Genomic DNA, 19,752 nt, shown 5'->3' with positions numbered 1-19,752 from the left:
ACATGGGTTCTCATGATCAGTTACTTTACCTGGAACTCAACCAAGCTAATCAATATATCAAAAGGCCCAAAAGCAGAAAACGTATAAACTTGTAAACCTTTGCACAGATGGTTCTATTTGAATAGGGTACTGTGTTCCCTTTGAGTAGGCAAGTTTCTGTTTTTACGATTACAGTCACAGTAGAATATAGCAAGTAGTCACTTGAGACTTTACATCAAGAAAATACAAGTACTTGTCTTTCTATTTGGAGAACGGTAGTCCTTCAATTTCTATATACTGATCTCTGTATCTAATTCCTTTTGTGTTTCTTTGCCTACAGTTGTTTCTTCTCCATTGACCTTGTGTTTTACATTCTTTACTAACTAAGGGGCATGTTATCAAGAACAGCGTTAAAATTAGAAAACTGCTGCTAAAGCGGCGATAATGGGCTTGACAATATGCCCGGGAGAATTCCAATAGAACCCTATGTTCACACCAAAACATGGACTTCTATTGGAATTCTCAAGGGCATATTATCAAGCCCATCATCGTCGCTTTAGCGGCAGTGTTCTGCCGCTAAACCGGCGATAATTTTTAACGCTGTTCTTGATAATATCCCCCTGAGTTCCTTTCTTCCTTACATGAAGCTTTTGTCTTGCTTATTGATATGTACAACGCGTAGACCTTCCAAGATTTGGGATTGTTTTTAAGAAGGGAGGTGAAATTATTCAAGATTGTGTAAAATCATACAACTTTGAGTAATATATCGCCCAACGGTCCCATGAGTCATCATTTACATTTAACAAACCTTATACTAGTATTACAATCAATAACAAGTTTTATAGACAATGGGTGAATTCTTATGAAAATGCTCGTAGTTGTTATTCTTTAGCCACATCATTTATGCTATCATAAGAATTGTGAGATAGTCTTCTAGCCTTTTTGAGTAACTACGGTCAGTGGCGGCTTCAATGTTACACAATTTCTGCTTTGTGACATACCTCTGATCCCTATAAACATCCAATTTTATAATCTAAAATGGGAATTGTTTTAGCATTTTACTGCTTTGTTATCTCAAAAAACTGATATAGAATGTCTATACTTTGCAATTTATATGGCTTTCAACAGCTCTTCTTTGAGAACTAAGATGTCCCACAATATTTTTTATTTATGGCATCTATTTGTATACATATTTCCCTGTGTTTTCTGCTTAAAAGTTACTACATCTGGGTCATCCAATAGTATTATTAATTTCGCCAATGGCTAGGAAGGTGGAAGTAACTCTTGAGGCCATGTCTAGCCTGCCTTCTACACTGTGTGTTGGAAGGTGAGCGACCAAGCCCCAATAATGCACATTGCCCCTTTCATTCTCTTTAACAAGCCCAAGCCCATTTGAAAGTTTGTGATCCATCGTTTATTTTGCTTACAAACCTTCAAGCTAGCACCTGTGTGTGTAGAATATCTGCAAACTAATTGTACCAAAATGACGCTTGATAACTCCTTCACTTAAACTAGATCATCCATCCTAATCAGAAATTAACACCATGTTTACCAAAATAATATTTTTGAGAAACAATTGCAGGCATTTGGAAGACGAAGATGCGGTGGTATTTTCAATAGAGACCATTACTACTCTTTTTTTTATTGTACAGTACGTTTATTATGCTAGAGCAAAATTATCTCCTACTTTGCAGATTCTATATCTGGCTCTCCCTCCCCAGTGCAATTACTGAATCTTTGGCACTTTCTGTTGCTCTGCACCTCATTTATACTCTGGAAGGAAAATATAATGTCAGAGTGTGTTCTACAAATTGTTTTTCTTGTATCCTTTTGGGGGCTTCCTGGGAAGCTAGTAAAGTGGGTCAGCAGAGCTCTTGCTGAAGAGAATGTGACCATATGTGCAACTAGGTTCCATAATGGCACTGTCAGGCTATCCACTTTTGAGAATGTAATCAGTTTGTACTCCTCGTTTGTAATATGTGGCCTGCTGCAGCAGAACCTAAAGGCCCAAATATAATAACTCATGTGAAAGAATAATATGCAATTTACCAAGAAACGTATCCATCAGTAAAAGCCGAGAGAACAGAATATCACTCAGCTGATTCCAGATCCTTTGTCTTTCCTTTCTCTCATATGAAGAAATAACCTATTCTTCTTCGGGGTTGAACTTTCCCTCATACCTGGCCATGTTTGTCTCCTCAATCATCGTGATCTCCTCTCTGCCTGTTATAAGGAGGGCATTTATAGATGTTTCAATATTTAAAATGAATACCACATTATGCATGCCCCTCTGGCTTCAAAAGACTTTGCAGCAGTGCTGGATACATATACTAAAACTAATGCAAAGAAATAAAGAACATTGGCAATGAAATCTCTGACGCTTTGAAGCACCCCTTGAAGTGCATGGTCGTTTGTTTGGTGACTTTGCTATCCAACAATTCCTAATTCTGTCCCTAGCTGCAAGCTTTCTGTCAGAAATTATAATAGCAACGCCAGAAGCATCTACACTGAATATTATTCCAAAAGGAAAATCTGTGCGCTTCAGCACAGGTTGGTAATGGCAACATATTTTATGTGGGGGCTCCCAGCTGTCTTTGTGAAGGAAGAGGTAGTGTCATTCTAAATCTAAATAGGCATGTGAATCTTTTACCGTCGATTGCACAAATCTTTATGTCTTCTCAGAAAATGTTCCTTACATTAAATGCTATTGTCAGCTAAGGTGTCCTTAACATCTCCCAAAGTTATCCGTCCTGCAGATTGGAAGTGATATCATGGGGAGTCAGATATATATTTCTGGCATTCCATACAAGGTTTGCTGCACATGACACCAATCTAGAATCCAAAATATATGCTATTTTTAAATATATACTCGCTACAAAAATATAATAGAAGGTTCAGCTTCCCTATTGAATCACCATTGTTTGCTCTGTTCAAGAATTTACTGAAATATACGGTTTAAAAAAAGTAATTGTAAAAGGATAAAGCAATCCTGGGGGTTAGTGTCAAACCACTGTGAAGCTTACCTTGAGCCTGCGGCGTGGCCTTGCAGAGACGATATGAACCAACTCCACAGTCGCTTTCATCTTTCTTGCATGTGTGTGTCAACAGGAGGCATGGAAGAGGTATTCGCTTGATGTCTACTGCTGAAGCACCTTAAATAAGGAGGGACAAAGTCAGTAACCACAGGAGCATATCTGTCACCCAGTGTACCTCCACCCTCCCCTAGTTCCTGATATCTATCAGAAAATAAAGATGGATGTGTGCACATATGTTTGTTGGTGTTTTGGGTGCTGACTGAAGTAACAAAGGCGGTGGGGTCTTGAAACCACCCAAGGTGAAGGACTCTACAGCAACACGGATCCTTTAGATTTGTAACATGCACTTATCCACATCCAAAACTGCTGTTCGCTTGTAGACCCCTGCCACTGCCAGCGGCGGGCCCCGACGGTATAGCGAATCCCCAAAATTCCAAAACTTATCCTCCAAAGGTCAGAAAAAGGATTGTCCGGGCCACACAGATGCAGAAAAGCGTGCTTTATTTCTTAAGCTCCACTTATCCACATACACACCTTCAAATGTTGGAGAGAAACATAAGTATAATAACGTTGGCATGGTGGCTGTTTCTTCCAAGTCCAAGAACCCAAGGGTATAACTCAGTTAAGAGTGTTGGCCTCTTAATGTCACGCACTACGCGTGCATTTGTGATCAAAATGATGAGCAAATGCTGTGAAGCAAGTATAAATGCTCTGATCTGTGCCAGGACCTTCAACATCAGTTATATATTGCGTTTGGCTACAACTTAATCATGCATACGCTTCATGACAATTGCTTGCACGGTTTCAAACATTAGTGCACTCCTATACGCTTTATGAGGAAGTATTAAACACTCTTGGGCTCAGACCTTTATAACCATTGTGTGAACAATGTACCATATAACGCGCTCCTTGTGCTTTTTAATCAATGAGTTGCCAAAGAATCAAAACTCGTTATATGCGCTTACTGAAAATTGTGCTGCAAACATTCCAAACTGGAAAGCACTCTATGCGCTTGCTAACTACTGCACTGCCAAAGTATCAAAATGTGCTCCGTGTGCTTATGTCAATTGCATTACAAATATTCCAAACTGAAAACGTGCTCTATGCGCGTGAAAGAACCTAGCGAGGGAACATGTGCACGGCTCTGGAGAGGCCACTAAAGGCTGATCTCACACTGAGCGGGGCTGATCCAGCGCCGTTGTGTCCACACGCCATTGTTGCGGTATGACACCCAGGAAAGGACCACGTAGGGAGGTCCAGCCTAGAAATGACCGCAGGACACAGGAGGGTGTGTTATCATGTCCCCGTCCTAGGGTGACCAACTGGCATGAGTGCAAATTCAGGACAGTGAGTGTAAAAATTTAGGACAAAGGGTCAAACTTCAGGACAGGAGGTCAGAATTCAGGACAAAAGGTAACTTTTACAGGCACATCAGAGATGGTTGCGCAATGATATATAAGTAAGTAAATACACAACTACTAAAGTACAAGTGAAAATAAGTTTATATTAGGTTGAGACAATTGTGCACTCCATGGTTTGTCATTATGTGCACAGTTTTAAGCAAATGTGCAGGTCTTTTTGTGGTAACAAAACTGCCCCCACCTTTCCAGCTCCCAGAGAAAACGCCTGATGCACGGTCCGGCCAGTCTGACCTTGATACCACCAACCTATGGCGCCCCTCATCTTCACATAGACCCTCTCTCATGTGTATTTAATTTCTTCTTTAGTGCTACTCATCCCAAGTATGTGAGGCAGAGTGTTGGAGTGCGTTACAACGCACACATATTATATAGAGACAATCACTCACATAAATGTGAAAGTCAATGTATAGGAAATGTAGCTTAAGATAAGGGGGCTTACAATGTGTAATCATAGTAATCATACTTTCATCCATCATTCAGTCTTTCACCATTCATTCTGTCCTTCCATCTGTTTGCCCATCCATGTACATATCCATCCATTTACAAACCTATCCATCATTTCACTCATCCATCCCTCAATCCACCCTTTTACTCATCCATCATCCATCCATCCACCCTTTCACCCTATCCATCCATTCACTCATCAATCCAGCCATTTACCTATCCAGCCATCCTTTCACTTACTCATTCATCCATCCAGTTACTCATCCTTACACCCATTCAGTCATCCATTTACCCATCCCCCTTTCTCTTTCAATTTCCCTTTCACTTAGCCATCCATCCTTCCATCCACCCACACATTTATCTACTCATCCACTCATGAATCCATCCATTGAACCTATCATTCATCCTTTCACTCATCCATTCATCCTTTCTCCCATCCATCTACCATTTCACTCCTTCACTCAATCATCCATTGTTTTGTCCATCTACCCGCCCTTTCACTCACTCATCCAGCCTTACATCCACCCTATTACTCATCCGTCCATCTATTCACCCTTTTACTTATCAATTCATCAATCCACACTTTCACTTATCAATTCATCAATCCATCCATCATTTCACTCATCTATCCACCCATTCACTCGCTCGCCATCCATCCATCTATCCATCCATCATACCACTCATCTATCCAGCCATCAATCCACCCATCCCTTCACTTACTTACTCACTCACCTTTTCACAATAATTATGAGACTCATCAAGAACTCCACCCTCACTGCAATTCCTAAAGCAAGGGGAGGGGTGGGGCAGGGTTCATTATGCCCCTGCACATAGGCAATCTGAAAAAGTGGAAGGCATGAGTCATGCATGATGCACAGTGCCTGGACGTGGGGCGACTGTGACATGATATTGTTTCCAGAGATTTAAGTGGGATGTAAAAACTAGGGGGGTCTCTCCAAAAGGGTGCTTAATGTAATAAAATGCGTGGCTTAAAACACATAAGCTAAAAATCTGTGCTTAGTATAAAGTGCCGCCCGACTGGTATTTTTGTTGCTTCTGTCATTGCATCCATATATATAATACAACAAGTAACATTACACTTCGAACAAGTAACCTTACACCTACAAAAGCCAGAACTATTGGCTTTGTCAATAGTTGTTAGTTGCATAAAATAAAAAAGCAGCAACCATGGCTGCTATACTATAACTATAATCCTTTCCTTTGAACTTCTTTCACCGCCTTCCTTTGGTTAACTGGATTCTCACCTAGCAGCAGCATGGGCGTTTTTGCACTTCCATGTGACAGAATACCCTGCCCTGGACTGAGGCTGGAGGAGGCCACCACATGCTGTGCCAGCCCAGACTGACCCATTGTCATTCTGTATGTGGCAATCAGCCCCACACAGAATGACAATGGGCAGGGTGGGGCTACTCTTGCGCTCAGAGGAGTGCGAGGCGGCCCCATCAGTGGGCTGAGGCCTTTCGCAGGGGAAAAGCTCTGTTCCCTGAAAGGCCAAAAATTATGGACAAATGGTATCACATCACACTTCGCTCTAGTTACATCACTGGAGTGACATACCATTCCTCCCCAAAGCAAAAATGCAAGAAACATGGCACATCAAGCATTCTAGCTGTTGTAGGTGATTGATAATGGCCCAACACATTTATCAGAGTCAAACTGCCTGTCCATGAGCAACACAAACTACACAATGTAGATAGGATTCAACTGAGATGGATCCCAACTCCACTAATATCAGTCGTGCACCAGGTTACTCACACAAGGTGACCTCTCAGTCGGGTGGATGGTCCAGGGTTGCTTCCGACACCATACCGGATGTAAGTGGGTCTGTTACACATGGGCTCTGAAGTTCCTCCAGGACAACTCACCAGAGTCATCTCAGTCCTACCAGAATCCTCAGGGCCTGGGGTAGGGGAGTCCCCTTAGGCCGCAACCCCTGCTGTGCAATCCTCGTCACTACACGCATCAGAGTCATCCCTGAAGGAGGTCACATCAAGACTCCCCCTTCGACCATCACAGGGTTGATTAAATCTTTTAAGTGCAGACACATTCTGGGTCATAACCTCATGTCCTCCCCTTGCTGTTGCCTTTGTACCATGAATGGCAACAATGGTCGAAGGATGTCGCTCGAACGGTAGCCGGAATTTATTTCCAGGATATCGGTCTTGGACCAGCACGTCTTCTCCCAGCTGGAGATCTGACATCTTGGCACATTACTGATGAGTCACTTGATCATTGGACTTCTTCCTATTATCATGCACGGCAGACTATTGATTGGCTCACGCACTCAGGTGGGATGATGCAGGATAGTGTCCTCAACTACCTGACCCATGGAGGGATGTATGTGGGCCCACCCATTGGTGGAGTGCGGAGTCTGACAATAGTCTTTCAGAAAGGAGTATTTTGCTAATTCTATTGGTGGGTCACCAGTGGAGGCATTTCTGATCACCTTGTTTAGAGTCTGCATAAATTGTTCGGCCTCCACATTTGCTTTGGGCCACCTGGGAGTAATCCATTTGTGAGTAATCTGCAAGGAATTCAAATAGGACACCAGCTCTTGTCCTTGAAAAAGTGAGTCTGTGTCTGTTCGCTGTTCTTTTACCCAGCCATGGGTAGCCATGATCTTCTCCAATTTGGGAAGTTCTTAGCTGGCACTCATGGAGGAGATGACTTCCTCCTCTGGATATTTAAAGTAGTCATTGATCATCACCATGGTGTGTCATCCACCTGGGAAGGTTCCAAAAGCTAAGCTGGCACAGACCCAAGGATGTCAAGGTCCTTTTTTCAGAAACAATAGGTGAGGGAGGATTAGCACGCTCTGCCGCTTGGCACCAGGAGCATGACCCGACTAGCTCTTCAACCTGTTCATCCATGAAAGGAAACCACTCCTTGGTCCGTAGTCGACTCTTGGTCTTTACCATGCCCTGGTGTCCAGCATGAGCTAGGTGAATGACTCAGTCCGTAAGACTGTCGGGTATGACAAGACATTGTCCCGTTAAAAGACATCCAGTTATGTCTATGATCAACTCGTGATGGATATGAAACAGACTTTCCATGATCTGGTGAGCCTCAGGAGTGAATACCGCCCAATTCTTTTTCAGTTGATGCCATTGGTTGCTCTTCACGGCGTCCAGCGCCTTTTGAAGACATTCATCCAGGCGAGTTTCATGGCAGAGGTCCTCCATGGAAAAGGGAATCGGGCCAGACTGTTCAGTCACGTATTACATGTATTTCTCTGAATCTTCCATTTCAGCTTCCTCCTCCGGGGTGGCAGCACAGGGATGGCATGACAGGTAGTCTGCTGGATTGAGGGATCAAGGTCGGTACTCCACCTGACAGTGGTATTCCTGGAGTTTTAATATCCACTTCTCAATCCAGGGAGGGGGTTTGGCTGCCATGCCTCTAAATAGTGGGATGAGTGGTTTGTGATCTGTCATCACGGTGAATGACTTGCCATACACATACTGGTGAAAGTGATGACAGCCCAAATTAATGACAATTGCCTCCTTTTCAGTTTGGGAGTATCTCTGTTTGGTGATGGTCAATGGTCGGTTTGCAAATGCTATGAAGACCCATTCCACCTCCTCTGTGGATTGTTCCTTCAAGACTGCCCCCAGCCGTTTTGGCCCTGCATCTACCGCAATGGTTGTATGTTTGTGGGGGTCAAAGTACACAAACGTAGTGTTAGAGCACAGGACATCATTGGTAGCTTGGAAGGCAGCTTCCTAGTCAGAGCCCCATGATCACGGGACAGACACCTTGGTCAGTTCTCGAAGAGGCTGAGTCAGAGTGGTGAGGTTTTTAATGAACCAGCAACAATAATTGACCATCCCTAGAAAACTTCTCACCTTAGTCACCGTAGCAGGGAACGGTGCTTCCTTGATGTCACAAACCTTTTCAGAGTCTGGAGTTACTCCCTCCGATGAAAATACATATCTGAAAAAGTGTAGCTTTTGCTGCAGGAATTCGCACTTGTTTCGATGGAGAGTTAAACCTGACTCCTTAATTCTCCAGAGGATCATTCACAGCCGGTCGTTGTGTTCCAGTACTTTCTTGGCATATATCCAAATGTCATCGCCAATGTTTATAACCCCGGGAGGTCGACCAAGAGTTCCTGAATGACATTCTGAAATACTTCTGTGGCACTGGAGATGCCAAAGCTCAGACGCTTATATATCCACAAGCCCACATGTATCGAGAAAGTTCTGATGTATCGCGATTACTCATCCAGTACCAGCTGATGGTAACCTGATCTTAGGTCCAGTTTTGAGAACCAGCTGACCCCAATGAGCTCAATCAAATCATCAATTGTGGGTGTTGACTGTCTGTCTCTCTTTTTGGCAATATTGGGCATGCACATGTCCACACAGATCCTCAACTCCCCTAGCTGTTTGCGTTTTTGCGTGACCACGATTGGTGAAACCCACAGAGTTGGTCCCATCACTTTTTCAATTATTCCTGCTGCCTCGAGTTTCTCCAACCCTTTTTCAACTAGGGGCCTTAGGTGAAACACAATTTGCCGATGGCGGAGGGTGAGAGATTTCAAGGATGAATCAATGAGTAGGTGAATCTCCTTGCCTCTCAGGCATCCAGTTCTTTCAAATACCATCAGGAATTCATTCAGGATGTCGGCAATGGCTTTGTGGTGTATCCCAAATAAAGGTCACAATACAAAGATCTACGGCTGCTCGGTGCCCCAGAAGCATTCCATGACCCACTTTTGCCACGTACACATGGGACTCCACCTGGTATGATCCGTAGGCTATGGTGGTCCTGAACCTACCTCGCATGATTAGGTGTTTGTCTTGGCCAAATTCATGTATTATTATTGTGGCCAGGTGTAGCTTCGTGTTGAGTCTCAGTGTGTCGAACACCTCTGACGAAATGATGTTGATGGTCGCTGATGTGTCGACCACAGCCATGGTGATGTGACCACCGACCTGTATTTGGCATTATGGGAGATGACCAGCTGTCTGGCAGCAGTGCCGATGGTTAACACTGAGTGGATGGTGTGCTCTTAAGCTGCAACATCATCCATATCAATGCTTCTCTCTTTGACCTCAGGGATGGCATTGACAGTGGTTCTCTTTTCTTGAACAACAGACCATCACAAAATGATTGAGTTTGCCACACCCTGCACACTTCTTTCCTCTTGCAGGGCATTCTGATGGAGGATGACTGCTCCCACACAGTATCTGCAGGTACGTTGTTTAGCATTCTCTCTCTGACTTTGCTTACCAGTGGTGTTCACGGACACCATGTTGACTGGCTTCGTCTTCACTGGGGTCTGTAGATCAGCTTCTGTGTGAACAGTATTCTGGAGAGTTCTTTGATTCTGCCCAGTGTGAGTATATCTGCTAGAGATTTACCTGATTCTTCCAATATGCGCTCTCTGAGTTTTGCTGATGCACAACCCTGAATGATCTGCCCTCGGATTTCTTTGTTTTCCTCATTAAACCCAATTCTTTGAGTTGGGCATAAAAGACATCTATTGGTTCATCCATGTGCCTCGTGTGGCGAAATACAAAACGTTTGTAGTCTTGGTTTGCCATCAGTTCAAAGTGTGCCTTGAGGGCTGCTATGAGGGTGAGGTATGTTTTCAGGGCTACTTAACTGAGGGATTTGGATATTTTGGAAATGTCTCTTCCCACTGAGTGTAGAATCAGCGCTCGCTTTTGAGCATTATCAACTTTCGTAGCCACAAAGAAAAGCAACACTTTCTCCACCCATTCTTTCCATTTGGGGGCCTGCACTGATGGGGCACCTTCAATGGTGAACTGCTCAATCGCTGGTAAGTTGGCCATAGCTCTGCAGTGTTTCTATATGTAGCGCTGTCCACTACCCCAGGGGTCAAATTCTGCCACCCTCCTGGCTTCACCACCTTTTTGCACCACGAACAGCACAGGCAATGCAGCACACAACTAACTCACACTTGGCAGCAATTCTGCAGTACTCACATTCATCTGGGGACTGTGGCAGTGTCATTCACCGGCAGCGCTAGCAGGGTATCACTTGTGACCGTCTGCCTGCACTCCCTGGACCTCTGGTTCTTCTACTGAATACAGCCCAGTATATGTAGTAGCTTGAAGACGGGTCTGCCCTCACACTTTGTTGCCCTCTTGCCCTGCAATGATGTTTAGCCACTATGGTGATGCACAGCAGGGAAGCCTAGCCTCCACAGCACTCATATCCTGTGGCCTCCGACCGGAGTGCGAAACAGGGGCCGCCCTGATGCTTGGCACGAGCACCGAGCCCTCTTTAAGACCAGGGGCGTGGCCACCACACAGTGTCAGGTGCAGCGGGAAACGAGACACACACTTGTCACCAATGTTGTGTCGGCACGCTATCGTTGCGGTGGACACCAAGGAAAGGACCACATGGGGAGGCTCAGCCTAGAAATGACCACAGGACACAGGAGGGTGTGTTATCATGTACCCCGGCCTGGGTCCTTACTGCCTCTGCCCTCGGATCTTTTATTTGCAAGTCCCACACGACTCAAAGGAACATACCAACTTGGACAGGCAGTCCCAGACCCCTGCTTAGTGGGCACATCTCTACACATCAGACATCATTCCAGTTACATAATTGAAGCCACATAACAAGCACCAACTGCTGAAAGTGAAACATCTCAGTTTCTCGAGACGACATCAAGGAACTGCTTCTGCAAAATTTGTCAGAGGTGAAGAAGTGTCGGGTCAATGGACATGAGTAAAATATGAATTCCAATGGGCCACAACCCGCAATTCCACGACAATCCGCCGAGACCTCATGGGATCTTTGTCCAAGCCAGAGAGTTCACCTGTAACCTGGTACTGGTGTTGTGTTTCAGTGCTCCGTGCACACTGGCCACTAAATGGGTCCCATGCAACCACAAGGTGCAGCAATGTTTTTATTCTTTTTTATTTATAAAGTTTTGTATATGCGGGTATCGGAGCGCTTCACATTTAGGGTAGGTATGATACAGTAGTAGGAGAAAAAAAAATTGCTACATCTATGAGCATAGCATACTAAAACTGGGATTCCCAGGTGTACAATTATCTAGTAGTCAATCATAGCACAAAATAGAGGGCAGGCATTTTAGGGTAGAAACTTGTATATTAGGATTTTTTTCACTTCCATTTTTAAAGAATCGGTGGATGAGATTCAACAGACTTACGGTGGAAGAGAGTTCCAGATCTTCGGGGCAATGCCTGAGAAAGCTCTGTGACTTGTTCTCTTTTTGTGGAAGATCTGTGATTTCAGAAGCAGTGAACTTGCACTTTGTGACTGTCTGCAACCCCTGATAATTCTAGCTTTTGAGCCAGATAAATTGGGGTCTTGAAATGTAGGGCTTTGTGAGTCATGCAGGCAATCTTTATCTGTATTCTTGATTCATATGGATGCCAGTTTAGGATTTTTAGGGCTGGGGATATGTGATGGTTTCATTTTGTACCAGTAATCAATCTGGCTGCCGCATTAATGAAAGCCCTTAGTGGGGCCAAGTTATGTTTGGGAAGACCACACAACATGGAGCTACCGTAATTAAGCCCAGGCAGAACAAGAACTTTTAACGCCAACTTAAAGTCTCCATCTGGGAGGATTGATTTGAGATTCCTTAGTGTTCTCATCTGATGTTTAGCTCCCTTGGTTGCATTGCTGATATGATTCTGCATGTTCAGGTGCATGTCCAGTGTAACTCCATGGGATTTAGCTGATTCGGTAATGTGGGGAAAGCAGTTGAAGGCTGTAAGATGTTTCATCCAGAGGTCGATCTTGGGAGTGTGATTAGGGGGAGCGATGAGGAGGAATACCATTTTGAAGGTGTTGAGCATGAGGTGGTTCTCAGTGAGTCAGTTATTAGTGTTTTCCAGAGTTGAGTTTAGTGAAATGAAGTCTTCTGGGGAGGTGATTTTCAGAAATAGTTGGGTTTCATCCACATACATGTGAAAAAGAAAGTTCGCAGAGTTCTTAGCAATGCTAAGGAACAAACTGATTTGAAGAAAAGCAGCTGTGGCTTACATGCACCCCATGCACACCATTCCATAAACTTATATTTGAGGAGCCTGACTGGGTAGATCGCTGAACATATGTCTGAAGCTATATGTTAGCTCATTATAAACTTGCAAAAGAAGAAATGCATTCAGGATTTCCTTACTTATGGCCAGACATATCATGCTAAGTAGTGCAGGTTGATAGCCTTGCCATTAATAATGACCTCACTTTAAAGATACCTTGCAGCAGCATACAGGACTCACAATTGTGACCTCAGACTTGTATGGAGTGACATGGGCATACACGGAGTTACTCAGCTGAGAACAGAATCATATTTAAGTGGGGTTTTTCAAAATGGTGCAGTAAGAGCTGTGTTCAAAATGCAGTCCATTTGCCCTTGCGATAGAGTGAATAGCCACCTGGAGGTTCCAAATAATAATTACATTGGTTTACTACATAATGAGATTTCCCAGATTGGGTCATTCATGCCAAAAGTCATGGTTTTTGGGAAACATAAAAAAAGAAAAATCTGTCTTGGCGAGCAGGTGGTCTACATATAGCGACCTGTACTAGCTATAATTATCTAGGAGTTTGGTTTAACGAAAGGGCAAATCAAGTATCCCATCTCAAACATCTTCAGCCCAAGGGAGCAGGGGTTATACATAGTCTGAGGCACTTGAATTAGCATTTGCACAGCCCCACAGCCGAGCCAATCTTAAGGGTCCTACGCTCCAAACTGCTCCCTGCAGTGTCTTATGGTCACCTGGCTTTCCCTGGCAAAATGGATTAATTTTTAGTGAATTATCAAATAATGGCCTATAAGAAAATATTTTCAGCTCCTCAGCATGCAAGGAGGGCGAGGCTGAGACTTGAGCTGGGAATGGCAAGTTCCAATCTTCATTGTCTGGGAGACTTAATTAAATTCTACATCTACACTCTAAGCGCACCAGTTCAATCCATGAAAGAACAATTGCAATCAGTGTTCACGGACGAACTCTCTCCTTGGTACAGACAGCTGCATTTGGCCATTTTCACACTGAAGATTGAAATCATCAACATTTTTAATCCAATCATTTCCCTGTCAATGTGGAAAAAAACGATAAAAAGCCAAATTACTCTAGTGTAATTCGAGAGAGATGTTGCTCAGCTTCCCAAAAAAACACTCCTTGCAGCTTTGAGTGACTCGTATAATAAGGGGTCATCTCAACCATATTTGAACTATTCTCTTCAATCACAGACTCGCAATTAAATCATTTATATGAGGCTGTTAGCACTTCCAATTCATGACTGACTTGACTGTGGGCTCAACGGAATGGCCAGCTAACATGTAGGCTCTGCAATTATCTACATGAGTCCTGGTTACATCGGCTATGAAGTTGCCCTCATCTTGCCAATGATCGCTGACGCCTACTGGTCCCAGTTTATCGGGAAAAGTTACTGAGACATTGCAGGGAAGCATCTGAATTGTGCTTCAGTAATAACTCCGCCCAAGTTCTAGCAAGAGCTGGGAAGTTTGTTAACATTATTTTAACTGCACTGCATAATGCCCAGCATTAAGAAACTGACAAGCTCTATTCTTATTGCATAAATGAACGTAGATGAAAGTTAAAACTTCAATAATAAGCATTTTGACACTTTTGTTAATGTCTTTTATACTATACGCTTCTTTTTTGGACCAAACGGCCAATTGTGATATATTGCCATTAACTTGAAATGCTGCTTTTTGGATTTGATATTTATTTTGTATTGCCAGATTTATAAATGTGTATACAATATTTTATTAATCCTTATATATTAATCCTTACATTTTATCAAGTATTAATATGATGTTTGTATGTTACGGTTTTAATTAACTGTATAATAAAAGATTCACTGGAAAGATCCGGGTCATTTGTTTAGCATTTTAATAATTATGGTCTGTCACTTATTTTCTTTAACTCATATGGAATTCATCTTCTGTTGGATGTTTTTCTTGCTCTAGATCAAGGAAATAAAACAATCTTGTATGTCTCCAAGTAGCACCCTCATCTTGTTCTTTCAGTGTATTTTCTTTCCTAATCACCCTACAAATGTTTTCTGCAAACCGTTCAATGTGAGGTCAGAGAGGACACTCAGTAAAGAAGGGATGGGAGTTTTAAACGACTATCCGTGGCACATTTCTGTTTTTTGCCTAACTACAGGTTAGACACCTTCAGTTTCCAGGATGAGATTTGCAATGGTAGCTAATATATTCAGTTTATGTTGGTCCTCCCTCATAGTTTTTTAAGGGGTCATTCAGAAAACATGAAAGGCAAATCACAAATAAAATATGTACATATTGATACTGTAAGAAAGATAATTATTTATTGTGGTGGCTGTTAGTCCACCACAAGTAATAAAGTCACTAACATGTTTCAGGCTTCAATAATTTAACCCTGAGCTCATCCTCTGGTAGCTATAGCACAGAGCAGATAGGCTTAACACAAAGAAAATGTGTAAAGCATATAGAAGTACCAAAACAGTTAAATTGGCAAAGACAAGCAATAAAAATCCCACTCTCATTTATAGTAATAATGTAAAAATTCAATAAGCTAATTGACACTAAAACTACAAACATTCAATAAAGGGATCTTGAGATATGACTATTTAAAAATGTAAGTGGAAAAGGTGCTAAATATTGCAAAGTATTAAGAGTTGTCAATGGTTGTGGTAGACTGGGACATAGGTGCAATTTGAATTGGACGCGATGGAGCCTGCGTCTGATACACCATGTTGATTGGTCTTGGTGAAAGTCTAGAAATCAAAAAGTTCTAAAAGTTTCTAAATCCCACTTCAGGAAGGCACTTTGTCACTTGTTTAAAGAAAAGTGTTGAAATATTGCGTAACACAGAATGGGAAAAAACCTCTCTGAAGCAGGTAGCTACTGAAACTATAGCTGCCATGGAATAATCGGATACCTAAAGTAGATTGGTCCTGCTGGTGCTTTGGAGATTTCCTGTTGAAAATGTTCTTACTACCAAAGCCGATGCTGAGGTGTGGGGATCATTCAGCAGAGCGCTGAAACCCATTTTGATACTGTAGAGCTACCAGTTGTATGCATTTTCCCAGAGGGCCCCCCTGGAGCTCTTAAGTCCTGTAGGAAAAGTTTTCGAAAGTTTCCAAACTTTCTTCTGGTGCCTCCTCAACCACAGGAATGCACTTCTAAGGCCCCATGATATCAGGGAAGGCACTTAGAGACTCTCAAGGTTTCAGGTATAGGCCAATGGTAGGGTCCAGTTCAAGTACAGTTGTTACTGAGCACCTCAGTAATAATGTCTCTTGCAGCTTGTTGTGTCCCTGTAGCCACACAACGTCAGCCAACTGACCCTTGGAGTCCAGTTCTCTATTCTGGGCACAATTGGGTGCAGGTCCAGCTCTTCAGGACACCTCACAGATCTCACACAACAGGTGCAGTCCTTCTGATATTCTTTTAAAGTTCCAGAGCGGAGTGCCACTTTTATGGTTAGCATCAGCTAGTAAGTGGGGGATGACTCCAGGGCACTTCCTAACCAATGGGGTAAAAGTTCCTAGTGGCAACTGACCCTTTTTCAGCAGTCCCTCTTTATTTTAATTTTATTTAATTATATTATTTATAATGTTTTATACAGCTCAAACCGGACCCCAAAGGGTGTCGGAGAGCTTTACATTTAGGATTACTGCATTACAGGTTACATCAGTTACAGTAAACAAAAATAATGTTGTGAGAAATTGTAGGAGGAAGGGGAGGAAGGAAGGAAGGAGCCATAGCAGGGAGATGAGGAGGGACTGTGTTCAATGTCTGGCTGTGTAGGTGACGGTCGAGGAGGAAACCAGGGCCAGTCTCCTCTATAGATGTCTAGCAGCTCCAACATGTTGCTCAGGTCTTGGCGTTCAGGAAAACAGTTTTGATTTGATATGATTTGAAATGTTTTAGATAGCGCTGCCTAGACCCTGAGGTATCAGAGCGCTTTATCAGGGGATTGTTGCGTTACAAGTTACATCAGTTACAAGAGCATAGTAAGGTGCAGTAAATAAAAACAATGTTGCGAGAATTCGTAGGAGGAAGGGGAGGAAGGATCCATAGCAGGAAAATGAAGAAGAACTGTGCCCAATGTCTGGCTGGGTAGGTGACGGTCGTGGGGAACCATGGCCAATCTCCTCTATAGCTGACTAGCAGCTCCACCGGTCGTCAGCCATGTTGCTCAGGTCTCTGCATTCAGGAAAAACAGTTTAGAATAGATACATAGGTTACAATCGAGTTGTGGTAGAACATGTCCCCACTAGAGGTCAGAGGTGAGAGAAAAGGGGGGGGGATTAAAAAACAATCCAGAGAAGGAGCTGGAGACTGCCATTTAGGCTGCAGAGGAAACAAAGGCAGAGGCCGCCGCCATTTTAAGGTCAGGCATGTCATGTCCAGGCCTCTGTAGATCCCTGTGTAGGCCATGGTGAAGCCCTGCTCATGCACACTTTGGATCAGATGTTGTGGGTGTTAGAGCTTGCAGAGGTTGGAGACAGAGTCAGAACCATCACTGGGGGTGCCCCAGCACCTCAAGCTCCGCAATTGGGCCAGGTCCGCGGGGACCAGCATGAGTCGAGCGCTCACAGGCCCGGAGATCTCGGCCCCACACCCAGGCAGAACAGCAGTCATTCCGGGTGACCCCTTTGAGAGCCGCCAGGCCATTGTTCCCAAGAGTCAGGTCGGGTAGTGAGCAGGGGGGGGTGTGAAGGACTCACCAGAATGAGTTGACAGAACTCTGGGCAGGTCCAAAGCGACAAGTTGCGGTCAGCGCCAGAGACCAGAGAGCAGCCTTTGCCTTCCTGCAACAAAATCCAAAATCCCATGTGCCAGAGCAATGCCAAGATGACCGAAATCTTATCCACACTAAACTTGGGCTCTGAGAACTGGGGTGTTTATGGGATTTTTTTTTTTTTTTTAATCCTCATATTGCGAAAATTCTATGTATATGGAAATTCAGGTCTCTACCTCTGTCTTTCTTGATTGGGGAGTTTCCCTTATTCCGCTGTATCAAATGAGCCCTTTTAAACCATTTACATATTTACACCCACCTGGGAGTTTGCGAAGGTTGCTGCTGTCCCTCCGACCTCGGGACCAACTGCTGTGCTGGGTTGTGCTGCCGCTGCCTCTCGCCGCACCCGCTTCACGGGTGCCGCTTCGCGGCTTGAAAAGGTGGGAGAGCTGAGGCTAAAGCGCTGGGCACTGGGAGGCGCTTGAGGAGAACATCACGTCGGCGCTGTAGCAGGGACTCGGAAGTCCAGGAGTCCCTGCTTCCCCAGGTGCGCAAGCGGACGCGCCCACCAACAGACACGCCCCCCGCCTGCAAAGTACCTACTTTACGTCCTGCTCGACGCTCAGCGGGACGCGAGCGGGACGCCGAGCGAAGCCCGAGCAAAGGGCGGGCAGTCTGTGGCAGTCAGGGGCTGTCAGAGGCTGGGCTGGGCCACGTCCCTTTCCACCAGCTGTGAGTACAGGTGGGCCGTGTGAGGCTCCTTAGGGTTCCCTACAACCATGTCAACCCGTTCTGGAAAATTGCTCAGGAGTGAAGGTGAAAGGGGAGTTGTTGGCGGGAGCCCAGTGATTGGAACTATGGACCGCTTTATCACCAGGGTGGCGGCTGTAATAGAAAAGGAGATTGCTATGTCAGAGCGCCGCCTATCCGAGGTCTACCTCCCTTCCAGACGCTCATCTTTGGGGGCCGCTGCACAGGCCCTGACACCGGCTTGTGAGCGGGTCCAATCTGTCCCCCCTGTTGATGTCCCGGGCTGCCCTATAGACCCCCCCCAGCTGCTAGAAATAGGGCAAAATATAGACAGGTTGGAACATCTGGCCGCGCTTCTTCCTAGTGGTATTGAGGAAGAGGGAGGCCCTAGTATACCATCCCCACCTGTATCACCTATGCCCCTAAATAAAGCCATAACCCAGCCATTACTGCCAATACCGCCCTCCCCCACTATAGTAATACCAGATGGGGTGCCTTCTGTAACTGAAACTGACGCAAGTAGGCAGGATAAGAGGGCTAAAAGCAAAAAGGCAGGTTACCTTAAAAAGGGCAGGTTGGTGAGACAGGCCGCGCTCTACCAAAGAATAAGAAAGCCTTTTGGCCTAGGTGGGAAACACGCAAAGGGCCTGCTCCCAGAGGACAAAGCCGAGGTAGAGGGGGATGCTGTGGTCTCTCCCAAGGGATTGCCTACTAGTGATAGTACTGTTAACGTCCCCAAGCTTATCGATCCCGTGACTATTGAAATTATTTTGGAGAGGGTAAATAGTCTCTTGATGCCCCTACTAACTCAGGTTAAGGGTCTGGGGGCTAGAATAGATAAACTAGAGCAATCAACCCTCGACGGGTTTTACTCACTTAAAACTACATTTAAACAGCTAAATAGAGTGAGCGACAATCAGGACATGGGACCAAAGGGGAGTGCGCCCCCAGTAGTTTCCTTACCACCACAGGTTGATCCCAATCCCCCAAAATGGTCAAATAAGGTTGAATCTAACAGAATGCAAGCTCCAGCACCCAAAATTCCTTCTCCACCAAAAGCAGGGCCCCAACCCAAGGGAACGCCAACACTCATAGAGGCTGCCAAAACTACATCTAAGCCACTTCCACAAATACAGCCCCAGGCAAGCAGAGGTAAAGCAAAAGCTATTCAAGCACCTGGCTTACAAGATAATGCACAGGGATTAGCGACAGGGAAGGTCACCAAAACTGCTCCCCAATCTATAGCCCCAGCTACTACCACAGTGGCCCCTCGAAATTTCATACGCCGGATCCCCCCCGTAAACCTCCCGCCAGACTGCCAACCATTTGTCGCTGTTCTGGTAAACGTTCCCCCTCTAAAGGAAGGCCAGCTGGAGAACCACCAATCTC

The 19,752-nt window shown here is 44.5% G+C and overlaps 1 protein-coding gene across 2 annotated transcripts in view; it reads left to right on the top strand.

The window, feature by feature from the left end:
• The window catches only part of LOC147709107 (synaptosomal-associated protein 25), a 282,645-nt gene that overhangs the window by 240,989 nt on the left and 21,904 nt on the right, over positions 1 to 19,752 (top strand). The gene's annotated exons all lie outside the window — the stretch shown is intronic.

The sequence above is a fragment of the Lissotriton vulgaris genome, chromosome 6 (genome assembly GCF_964263255.1).
Source record: "Lissotriton vulgaris chromosome 6, aLisVul1.2, whole genome shotgun sequence".
Classification (NCBI taxonomy): domain Eukaryota; kingdom Metazoa; phylum Chordata; class Amphibia; order Caudata; family Salamandridae; genus Lissotriton; species Lissotriton vulgaris.
This window is presented reverse-complemented; position numbering and strand designations above follow the sequence as displayed.